Source organism: Varroa destructor, unplaced genomic scaffold, assembly GCF_002443255.2.
Source record: "Varroa destructor unplaced genomic scaffold, Vdes_3.0 BEIS01000007.1, whole genome shotgun sequence".
Taxonomy (NCBI): domain Eukaryota; kingdom Metazoa; phylum Arthropoda; class Arachnida; order Mesostigmata; family Varroidae; genus Varroa; species Varroa destructor.
Window position 1 is genome coordinate 11,761,338 of NW_019211460.1, and position 12,783 is coordinate 11,774,120.

Consider the following 12,783-nt stretch of genomic DNA (forward strand, 5'->3'; position numbering starts at 1 on the left):
TCAGCAAACGCTGTCTGACTTTCGTAGCAGCATGTACATTTTCTTAACATTAACAGCAGCGGTAGTAATTTCAGGAGAAACGTTTTTCGAAAGATGCATTCATTCATTCATTCATCGTCTATCTACATGCTGCTGTATGTTTCTGTCTGTCCGTTTGTGTGCGTCTGTGTGATTATGGCATGTCGTTTTTCTTCCAGCGTCAACGACGGCGCGCCATTACATTGCCCAGGAGTTCTTTGCTCTATCTGATAGCCTTGCCTGCTTCGGCTTGCAGGGAAAACCTGGCAGACTATTCTTTCACAAACAGAAGAAAAGCTAAACTGGCAGACCCAATAAACGCTTTCGTGCGGATCATACAGGCTCCTGCAGTCGCTGACAGCAGCAACGCAATTGTTCCCGGAGCAAGCTCACACCACGTGCCCTGCTTCACGGTTACGTCACGAACGCATACGTACAGAAGCTGCTTCTTCATGATTACGTCCAGGTCCACATCAATGTCGTTAGCTCCGTCCGTACAACGACCATGTCGTCGGCCAGTTCGACAGCTGACCGAAGGCAGAGACCCCGTGTGATAGGCGAATTGGAACAAGTAGCGCTTGAAAAACACCACCACTAATATCTTTAGTATCAGCGAGACGATGGCCATCGCCGTCAACGTAAACAGAGTCAAAATGGACGGTCGTACAACAGCAACACGATCGCTGTCACATACAATGCCAGTGCCGCCATTGGATCCGCGCCTCTTGCACCAGCTACAGGCGCCATAGCAATTATTGGCGCAACGACACCTTCTGTTTCCCCGGCAGACGCCAGTTTTTTCTTGTTTCCTCCACCCGCTGTCGCTGCCCCCTCGCAGCGTTCGCCACAATCACGCGAGTTCAAGCGTCAACCAATGAGTGAATAGGCATTCGTGGTATTCCTTTCCCCTTACCAATCATAGTTGCAGTTTGTGTCCACCGAGAAGATGTCCACGCATGTGATGTTCTCTGTGTGGCAACGGTGCTTCGTCATAGATTCATTATCGCCTCCAGCGGCTACTACGGCGCACCCGTCGCTGGCGTCACCAGAGACGAGAAGAAGCTAGAAACTGCGGCAGAGTTCGTCAGAACAACAACGCTCGGCTGACGGCGGTAGGAATGGCTGAGAGGGCAATAGCAAAGGCAGCAGCGGCATCGGATGAATGATGATGGCGGTGGATGGACGAACGAATGGTAGATGTCTAATGCCAACTTTGCTTGGTTTCTACACGATGATGATGTCCAGAGCTGCTGCTGAACGACTCCGACCATGGTTCTTGCAGTGACGTTCGTAATGTTGTTGCAAATGTTCCTCGACGACGAGCCGATCAGGCTGTTGCTGTTGGAGTGGCACGTACGCGATGGCTGTGGTACTGTGACGTCTCAACAGTCACTGCCACCGCCACTACTAATAGTAGTAATAGTTTATGAAACCCGCATTCGATCGGAGCGCACACGCACACAGGTACACATTAATATACGCAAATGCGTAGAGCTATTATCACGATCGTCACTGCCAGCAATATCAGTGAATTGCCACTAATAGCAGCACCGTAAACCGTTGCACCACACGTCATCCATACGCTTGTGTCGCTATTGTTGATGATGACGGTGATGGTGCGTATGCTCACGAAGGTGGTAGTATCAGTATTATAAGCAAATGAACCGTAGATTGGACACTTACGTCGGTCCGCCGCTCGGGGATTTGACAGCCAGGATAGCAACCTTTCCTCTTCTTCCTCACGCTTATGTTGATGTTGGCGGTGACTCATGCACCTGGGTAACTACAACTCTGTTGTTCCTTTCTGCTTTTTGTCCGGCGTTTTCCGGTCAAAAGAGGACTGCATGTGGCGTTGTCCGCAGCTATCCAAGTCGACACTGGCGCCACCAAAAATTGGAGTCAGGTATTGGAAAAGGGAAAGGGGACAAAAATTGGAAAGGATATAATGTAGAAGTAAAACTATACAAGTTGAGCGGCCACCGCCCATCCTCGAGACGCAGACAGAGGATTGAACTGCGCGTTTTAGAACAACATTTGCAGTCTCCGCCGTTTTTCCCCAACGATGTTTTTCTTCTAAACATTTGCTGCTTCCTTGCGTGTGCCTATTGCGTTTTGACTAGCGTACTCTACTAAGCTATTAGTATAGCATTAGGATCGAAAGCTTGTTCGTTGCGCTTCAGTGATCCTCTGAGTTTATCACAATCAATTCATCACCGCGCAGTACAATACCCCCCCCCCCCCCTCTCGCTCTCTCTATATATATATTCATCCTATTTGAGCTCATATATCGAAAATGAACAGTATCCCGCGGTACAGATAACTCAACGAGTTTGTAGGTAATTATTATTATATAGTATATACAAGATACGCATTCTAATCTCTATCACTGTTCATGACCATTCGTCTATTCGATACCAATATTATAGATACTCGATACCTGTCAATAAGAGATTGCGGGGTTTCATACGACGAATCAGCTGCTATCAGTAACGCTTTCTTCTGATTCCACGCTCAAAAAAATCGGTTTGTTATTTTGGACACATTCGACTCCTCCAATGAAACTTTTATTGTGGGTTTCTGTATTTTTCGGCCGCCATTATTACTATTAGCTTCCTCATGATGATTTCAGCCAGCTCAACCTGATTGTAGGAGCCTTTAAAAGGACTGTGAACACGCAGCAGGAACTACCTCTTCTCGAAAGGCATCACATATACGCTCCTATTCTATGACTTCCCTGATGGTTTAAAATAAAACTTACGCTACTTAGTAACAGGCAAGTTACTGCATAATGAAAATTACAACATTAACTAATATCTAAAAAGTCTCATCAAGACCTGCCAAAAGATCTCTAGGACGCTGCGGCATGTGAGAACCCTCACCTCAAACCTCTGCTGCACTTGTTAAAGATGCGTTTTTTCTCATACTTTTGTAATAAATAACCATTTGAACCTTAACGTCGATCTTTCACCTTATACAGGACTGATGACAGGACTGATTTTTATAAAACTGATGAAAGCACAAACTCGCCATAATATTGGTCGTCCTCTGTAAACCTGTCGTTAGCCGTTAATATTTTCATTACTTATCTTTCTTCGTAGACGCATTTGACACCTTCGTCCGTTCGATAACAAACCGACGAACACCCGTCTCGCCTTTCATTTCATGCGTACTCTCCACCGTTTGCGACTTTTGCAATATAAGGGAAATCGATGACCTTAACGCTTCACTGCGTTCGAAAGATAGTAAGCCGAAACAGATCTATATCTTCACGCAGAACCCGCCGTAACAATTTCTAGGAAAAGTGCTGTTTAATATATTTACCCTTTTAGGCTTCGGCTAGAAACAGATAGACCATAATAGTGCAGTATGCTATCGGCTGTTTTCCTACCTGAATTTGTTGTTGCCGTCGGCAGGGAGGCTCATTGAACGGTAGCTATATTGAACGTCGTTACGAAGCAATTATCCAAAAAGGCACAATAATTTGTTTCTTTCGCTTAAGCACCACAAAATCCACGGTACAATTCAGCGCGGAAGTTGTGCATTGTCGAATGCGAGCACGGATAGCACCTAGCAATGTTCCAAATCATCAAATTTATCATTGTAATAATCGATCGATAGCGCGTACGTTTCGATTCTTCTATGACAAAATAACAGAACACCGCTTTACCGCGGGCTGGTTTGAACGACGCCAAGTTCGCGCGGACACAGCAACGCAGACAGACAAACAGGCAGGCACGCACGCAGGCAGGCAGGCACAAGTATCCCAACACACAGTAAAGCACTTCTTTTCTAATCTATTATACATGTAGGTATACTTATATATATACATAAGACGCGTAATAGATCGCTACCGAGCCTGAGTGTACAGAATAGCTATGAAGGGGTCGACGGTTTACCCCTTGGAGGCCGCTATCTGTATATCCTAAACGACTAACCACAAAATCTTCTATTGGCTGATTTTGTCGTGTATCCACCTACGGCGTCATACGTTCAGCGAATGGAAGTTGATGGGCAGAGGCATAACTCATTCACAACGCGTTGGATTTCTAACTAACCAGGCTGTAGCGGCACATTCAGGTAGACACGCTGCTACTTATCTAGATGCTGGTCATCGATACATGAACTGTAGTTGCACTTTCTGATAGACATCTCATAAGCATGGTTATTTCAATTCTACATATATATGACCGAACGCACAGATTCCCACCCATTCAAAGTGACACCCGCGCACACTGCTACCTGCCGCCTCGTGGCGCCGGTGGCCGCCAACGTCCAACTGACAAGCCACCCAGTCGGCTCACAGGTCTGTCTATTGCGCTGTCTGCTCCCTTCTCCGGTAGTGGCGCGGACATATGGACAGACAGGTGGACAGGCCCACAGACAGACGCAGCGCGGCGATCGCCGGGTGGTCGCTTTTGCCGCTATCGGGTTCACACTTCCCGGGTAGTATTAGTGTAGCTCTCGTTCAACAACCAACCGCGGAGCGGTGTTCAGTAAGCTTGTCGCAAGCCCGAACGGCGGAATGAGAAAGGCGACTTGGGAAAGGGGAAACAGCCACGATCAGCTCGAGTGAGCATACAAATTTGAGAGAAAGGGAACCAAACAGAGGGCTGAAGTGGAAAGAAGGCGCGCGAATATCCCACGTTTGAGACAGGCCATGGGCGAACATATGAATGTTTTGAGTTGAAAGTTGGGTAAAAGTCCTGGCGATAATAACTTACGCAAAAAAAAGACCTTACAGCGAACAAAGGACTGAAAAGATTCTAACTGATCTCTCTTTTCTTCTTAAAACAAACTGTTTGTCCTCCACATATACGAATTTATGGAATGTTTATAGGCTCTTAATTGTCAAATAGCAAATGCCATCAAACGTAATAGACGCCATAGCAAAATTTTACCTCCAAATACCAAGACGAGCGGCTAATGGCCACTGTCCCTAAGCTATGGCTTGCTACAACAATAGCCAGGTCAAAGAGAGTTTTAGCCACAAGCCTAAACCTCGGAACAGCAAGCCTACACCAGGGCTAACGTAATTTGTATTTGTGCGTTAGTATACAAGGCTACACGTATACATCGTACGGCTATGCACGCTCACCATTGCGCATTGGCTAAAGGTGTGCATGTATGCGCGTATCCGATAATGACTCAATTCTCGGAAACATTTACCTATTCTGTGCGAAAGGACGATGTCCTTTCGCACAGAATATCTAAGTTATGGAGCCTTATGGGGCTCTGTAAAAAAAAGGGCCAGTTTTTAATAACTCACTCCAATAATAATAAAAATATTAACAACATTTATCCCTGAGAGGAGAGCAGCAAATGACATCTGGGGGGTGGTATTGGCAAGCGTGTTTTCCATCGACGTTGCGTTATAGTTCCCGTGTTTTTCTATGTGTAGCGACAATACTGGTACACGTTGTCGGCATGTCATGAACACCTGAGAAACTGCTACAGGGTAGCCGAATTTGCTCATACAAGTACGAATATAGCATGTCGCCTGTGCGGACTGGCAAATCTAATATAGAACATGTCCTTTGTTTGCCATATTTTCGCCATGCCTACTGTTTTTTTAGTCAAATGACGGGATCGTGCGATACGCTATGCATGATAACTTGGCTTGATCTTAAATTCTGCTATAAAAATTTTGATTTAATTTACCCTGTAGGCTATTTTTAATATCGTATTTAGGTAAAATTAATTTTTATATTCACATATAGGAATTCATTTTCTAATACATAGAGCATAGCATAGAGACAAATAAGATTTTCCATCTTTCTGATGCAATCTAAGCTATTATTAACTTGCGCAGATAAGATAATGTAACTTGCACTTTCAAATGTTAGTCGTGCCTGTAGAATTATGTAAACGACTATAATGATCACCTTGATGATGCAATAAATCTTGCATTGCGTTTTTGAAAGCTATATATTGCAGCTAGAAGAGCACGTATCGCTGGCATAAAGAAAATTTAAAGCTTTAATACATATAGTCGAAATATACAATTTGTTGTTAAAAACTAAATATTTTTAATCGCTTCTATACGAATAAATCTTTCGACTGTGAAACAATACCGACCCATTACTGGCTCTTAATATAAATACCTCTCCTGAGTATTGATCAGGAGTCCAATGACATGTACTATACAGACCATCGTTGTAGGAAGTAAATACGACGGCAATATCGCCATTGTAAACGTACATGCTACATACATCTATAGTTCTACTGTCGTTTGCACTCCTGTTCTTCGCGGCGATAGCATGTAGAACATACCTGTAACGAGAAAAGCCGTCTGTCAATTTCCTTTGTATAGATATATTCAGACTTTTAGCAGATCAATTGATTATGGAGGGGAAGCAAGTTTATGTAACGGAACGAACTCTTACAGTTAGAAAATCATCAGCAGATATTTATTAGGCCCTCTATCATACGACGGCGTTGAGTTGATGTCATGCTGCCTAATACATGAACCGGATTTTTTAGCCGATTTCGGAGTCTTATTGAGTACGCCTGTTTCCTCTGATTATTTAATGAAAAAATATCTGATCAAGCGTAACGAGTAGAACACGGAATTTAATTAACTTTGTCATTTTCTAAAAACATCAAATTTCCCACTGTTGGTATGCTTATCAATAACGCAGGCTCCGCATACTGAAGAAGGTATAGGCCGACGTTACTTTCGATTGCTTTTGATACAACGAACTGCCCCGGTTCCTAATCCGCCCTCGACCCTGTACAATGACGTCATCTACTTTTCCAACAAGCGTCACTATAGCGGGTTTGGCAATTCTGCAAGAGGCAATTCTGTCTCTATAATTTATAATGATTTAGCTATTTAATATCTTTTATATACCCATGATATGGTACGTATCAATAATTCTATTTGAAATAGCTATGCGATGGAATATATATATATATATATAAGACAGTCTATCACCTATAGCGTACCAGTGAATCGATTAACTAACATGTGGAACACCTTTATTTCAACAGGTGATCAAGCTCCCATCTTTATATACGCCACGTACGTCTTAATATATAGGACTTAATAAACAGTCTACACATTAAACTACTAAGTATTATATGGATAAATCCATATACATATACAAATATATTTGTGGACACAAGCGATTCGTTTTAAAAAACGCATACATGTACGTGCAAACTTGCGTTCCGTCATGCTTTCAGAGGTACACGGAAATCGAATGTGGATCAAGAGAGTCAATTTTTGTAGCTGCCGTTTTGCCGAATATGGAGATCAATCGACTGCTGGTTGAATTCCCTGAAGCTGTTCGAGCAGTTGGCACCGCAGGGAAAAATTCGACAATCCCATACACTATATAATACATGATTCAAGATGACGTATGTCGTCTATGCCGTTTTTTCACTGTCGAGACGGTGCCGCAAATGCAATAGTACGTTTAATTGCTTCCCTTACTAGTATTGTCATTGTCATCGTTATTTTCCCAGTTCTCTATAGCAAAAAAGACAACGAGTCAATTTTTCTTCCCAACCTTTGCGCCGTATAACGGACGCAGTGTATTACAGTTAGTACTGATTGAAGTTCTGGTAGAGGTACATTATCTAAAGTAGCCTGTCTCATATATCAACGGCATATTGTGCTGTAGCGCGCAGATAGTTTGATGGAGCAAACTAAGGAACAAGGACGTCTGACTATTAGTATACAATCTTATGATCAACGACATTTTTCATATTAGGTTGTCGCTAAGTGAGCACACGCCAAGCATAATAACAGAAGTCAATTAGTGAAGCCGCGGAAGCCATCAAAGCAAGTCAACCCTATCTGCTTGAAGATCGTACAAAGCCATCGGTTCAGCAGCAACAGCGCTAAATGTATCTGCGTCGTCCTGTCGTCGCCTGCTGAGACCGATGAAGCGGTTTTGGTACATTTACATAAATGGATTTCCATGTCTTCGCTTGTTCTGTCGCTGTCCCTACTTTTGCGTTCAGCTTTTTTATGTTCAGCATGTAAATCTATATGTCTGTATATACATACATATATATATATATAGATATATTCATATGTATATATATATATTCATATGTATATATATATATTCATATGTATATATATGCATATGAATTTACCGCGATGTTAATTTTGTCCTGTGGAACTAAAATGGAAGATGGCGCGCCGACCCCACTCAACCGCGAACAAGAAGCCGCAGTCGCTGGCAGACGAACTAGTAACCGGTCGGCAAAGCAGACGAAATCGTAATGATGAAGATGCATAAAAATACAATCGGTATATTAAGTGAAAGCCTGAAAAAAGTATGGAAAAATTCCACTATTTCACCAAAACCGTAGTCGTTAATTGTGGTCCACCCTTGGGCCTGCCCATTTATTCAACTACAGCTATAGAAAAATTCTATTCGAAGTGTTCCTACTTGTATTCATTCGTTGGTTTCGTTTGCCCCCCCCCCCCCCGCGCTGAGTGATTTGGCTTATTTCAGTCTTTTCTGTCCTAACTTTTGACTTCTGCTCTTTTGTTTGAAAGTTTTTCAATGCTTTTTTTTCTTCCCGTGTCCCGTTTCGCACCATTACGACGTCCATAGATCAATGGAGTAATGACTCAATGTAGAGTATACGATGGAAGTATGCCTTAGTTGAGAAAAACGCATCGTATATAATTATGAGTCGAATATATATAAATATAACCCGACGTCTGGTGAGAGCGAAGTTTACTTCTTGTGCGTTCGTTCTTTAACGCCTTTCACGTTCGATGGCGGAATATGAACCATGAAAATGTATAGTCCTTACTACGAGTACAAAATTAAACAATTGTATTTTAGATAAGGAGACGATATTAAATAATATAGTTTTTAATAGGATTCCATAGCGTAGATGAAAATAGGCGCCGACACCATTTCAGTGCAGTAACAAAATGGTGGTTGGGGTATTACGCGCAACATAATTTACAGACTGTTGTTTTTTATTAATTTACAGAACACGATTGCTCACTGATGCTAGACAGGCCATGCGGACAGAAGACGTGTAACAGAAGCCTTTAAATAGCATAGAATGCTTCTGTTTGGTCACAAAGCAATTACTTGAGTTCATAGTTAGGGCATATAATGATAATATGACATGATCACCACAACGTTGCGCAGTATTTGCCAAAAACAAAAACACTCGCCATAATAAACATAGACAAAGTAAGCGCAGTGCCAATCGTTTGACGAGAAACTAAAGTTGATACATTTCACAGTTCGGGAAGTTCCGCAAATATCCCTTCAATACCTCCCATAATAAGCGAACTTTCCCACAAGTTTGAGAAATAGTTAACGTCCTTTCAGCGTCATACCGTCGTATTCGCTTTAAATTTTTTTTAGTAGAGTCTACAAATGGTTTGTCTCCCTTTAAAAGCTGCAAATGTTGCTATCCATAGAGTCCTTCCCAGTTAGAGATTCACTGACTACTCGATACTGCATCTAGATGCGAAATTCGGACAAAAGGTATATTTCAGGGTTGTCTCAAGGAGTTCTCTTAGGGATTGTCGAGGTCTGTTCTGCGCGAATCCTTCGGTTCGCGACGCCACTGGCTCCGAATCGAGTTTCACTACTTTACACGCCGTTACCCGCAGTTAGAAGCCAGCGCGCGCGCGCGCGCGCACGGGCGCTCGCAAATCTCCGCATCTATCCACTCTCCATGTATCGAGTACCAAACATTAATTCGTCTTATGGTACATAGATGCCCCGGAACCATCGCTATCTAACTACATACAAATCACAGATTTGGCTCATGCGACAGAAGCCTATCATTCGTAAATTGAAATAGAAAAACTGACAGGGATCCAATAAACGCAAAAGGTATTTACGCTCACGTGAAAAAAAATTCACTTAATAAAATGTCGTCATGTGTCCAACCACTCGATAGCGTTCTTATTTCTAAGACGTATTGCGCACGTTTTAATTGTCCAGATGCCACTTTCGTTAATGATGACTGTTAGAAACGTTAGCCTATGTTAGGACATCATAACGTCATAGGCTAGCGACGTTTAGAGAGTAAATAAAATGAAAAAATAAAGATTCGTTTACGAAATCGATGCCTTCATTTTATTTCTTTCTTATCCAGTAAAGCTAGGCAGCTGGCTCGACGTTTCGCACCGATGACTCAGCGCAGTCACGAATATCGTTCCTATTGTAGTCAATTGTTTCAGCGTTTGAAAACGAGGAGAAATATGAGCACGCTTCGTGAGATATAGCATCTGTACGTGACCCGACAATCGTAAACGTAACACTGCTGTCCCAGTGGCAAAACGTGAACCTTTAGTTTCCGGCACCGTATAAGTTGAGAGTACAATCAAGCATAGTGGAAAATATCTGATCCGATTAGCCGACTGGATAGCTTCGGAACCATGAGTGCTTGATTGCTGATTAGGATTTCTCTTGCTTTCGTACAAATCAAAAAGCAAATGCTTTGAAAATGGTGTCTATTGAAAATAAAAAAAAAAGGTACAATTTTCAAATCTGGTTTAACAATCAGACGTTTGATTGGTCGCAGTACTGACAAGGTCTACAGAGGTTGAACAATTTAAGTTGAAAACGGCCATTATACCTCAAAGCCAATAACTAGAGGCATTGAATCGCCTTCCTTTATATCTATAACACAGTATTAGACATGGTCGACTTCGTTGTTGGCAAGTATGAGATGCCCGTTCGAATCCTCTGCTTGAAGAGACATTGCTTAGTATCGTGCGAATGTCCCAAATAGATCCAATAGCGGCAACACTATTAATAATAATTATGATTTGTATTGTAAAATAATAAATATATATATATATATATATATATATATAAAAAATAATAATACTTGCCAATCGAGTTAAAACGGCTATCTTCGAGCAGTCGCCATCGCTGAGAGAAGCCCTAAGACGCTTTCGAAATAATGCAGTAGGCGCATGTCACCAACTATAGGCAAGGATTTGGTACGAATGAGCACGCACGTATTGACGATCCACCCAATAGACATACTGAGGAGAAGATCTTTAAATTTGTCACATTTATTATTCTCTTTCGCTGCATAACACTCTTTTAAAACCATCTGGATTACGAAATATTGTTTTGAACAAATGCAATGTCCTGCCGTTTCATACACCATGTAAGTAGTAGAAGAAGAAAGTTGACACATTTGTCTCGGCTCAACTTACTAATAACATGCTCAAGCATTTCATAAAAAAAAAACATCCATTTTACGCAGGTGTCATGCAGATGTCACGTCTATATCACCCATCGTCACAGATCACTTCCGGAGAAAGGCTGCTTGTGGCCACAGCCGCGTAACCGTTGCAGAACGCCCCCATTTATGACATAAGTCTAACCAATCTTTCGTAAACTTGCCCCTCTTCCCTACAAGTTTTTGGTCTCCTTTCATCCAGTCTAATAATAAATGGCTAGCCATTACGCTAAATGAATGTCTGCCAATTCTCTATTGTTACTTAAGTAATTTTGTGCGCTACGTACACACGTATATACAATTATGATCGAAGTTTTCGCAGTCCAGAACCTCTCAATATGCAAATGTTTATTCTATTTTACGATAACCTGCTGACACAAAATTAAAAACGAAATTTAGGTGCAATGATTTCGTTAATTCCGAGACACCTCAGTAAGAAAGGCCAGCTAATCCGAGGTATAAAAGTTACTTTGTGCCGTAAATTGCCCAAGCCGTTGGTTTGGCATCAGCATTTGAGGATCAGCCTTCATTGCACGCACGCGGCCGGGTATCCACGTACGATCTGCTTATATAACTTGAATACATTAAAGTACGATCGGCGATCGTGGTCGTAATCACGTCAAGTAATGTAGAGATTAGCGTAAGGCACGGGAATTATCTGCGTCCTAGCGGTCTCGACCTCTTTGTGGATGTTATTGATTTAATATATTCAAATCGAGCGTATGAATAACGTAAAATATCCGTGTTCATACGTTTCGGTGAGACTCAAAGAGGCAAAAATTATTAACTATATAAGCTTATAGGGCTGGCTCGAAGCTTCTCTTCTTGGGTTCATAAGCTCTACTGTTTTAGGTGCGGCTTCAGACAGGATTTATCGCTGAACTTCAGGTAGGGCAAAGACAAGCCAAAGGAGGGTTATTGCGTAAGTTCGTGCTTGTGCCAGGCGGATCTAAATAACGTATCTTCAAACGAAAAGCGATAATCAGCCCGACTATTTTATGCTATCGATATAATAGTATCATTACAAGGAGAGCTTATATGTATGCTATACCAGCATTTACTTACAACCCTACCGGTCGTTCAAGATGTATTTTTTCCTAGATTTTTTGCTAGCCTCTAACGTATCATTCGCCGGGATTAGAAGCCTTCCACGAAACGTGATTGCCTTAAAATACGCGGCCGTCGTATTCGATACGACCTATTACATCTTTGTCCGATGCTTTCTTTCCAATTATTAACCACGTCATAACTTCAAATTAGCTTAGTTAAATTTTCAAGGAGTTACATTGAGAAATTAAGTTTGCATACTGAGTTTGCAGCATACTTAATTGGCAAACTTACAACGAACAGGCAACTTAATCGATTGATGGGCTGTCCTCCCAAGGCTCAAACCTCTTATTTGAATATATCGTAGTCAGAGGCTCGGCTTATCATACTGACACTGAGTATGAGGCAAAGTTACCGACTAAATAAAACCTGATTTTCAATTCAAAATAATAATAATCATAGTAGCGATTTCCTTCCTAATAAAAAAAAAAAACACACATTCTAAAATAACTAGTAAGCACGTAG

General features: G+C 41.9%; 1 protein-coding gene across 4 annotated transcripts in view; it reads right to left on the minus strand.

The window, feature by feature from the left end:
• Positions 1 to 12,783, minus strand: part of LOC111254252 (uncharacterized) — a 169,279-nt gene that overhangs the window by 75,100 nt on the left and 81,396 nt on the right. The gene's annotated exons all lie outside the window — the stretch shown is intronic.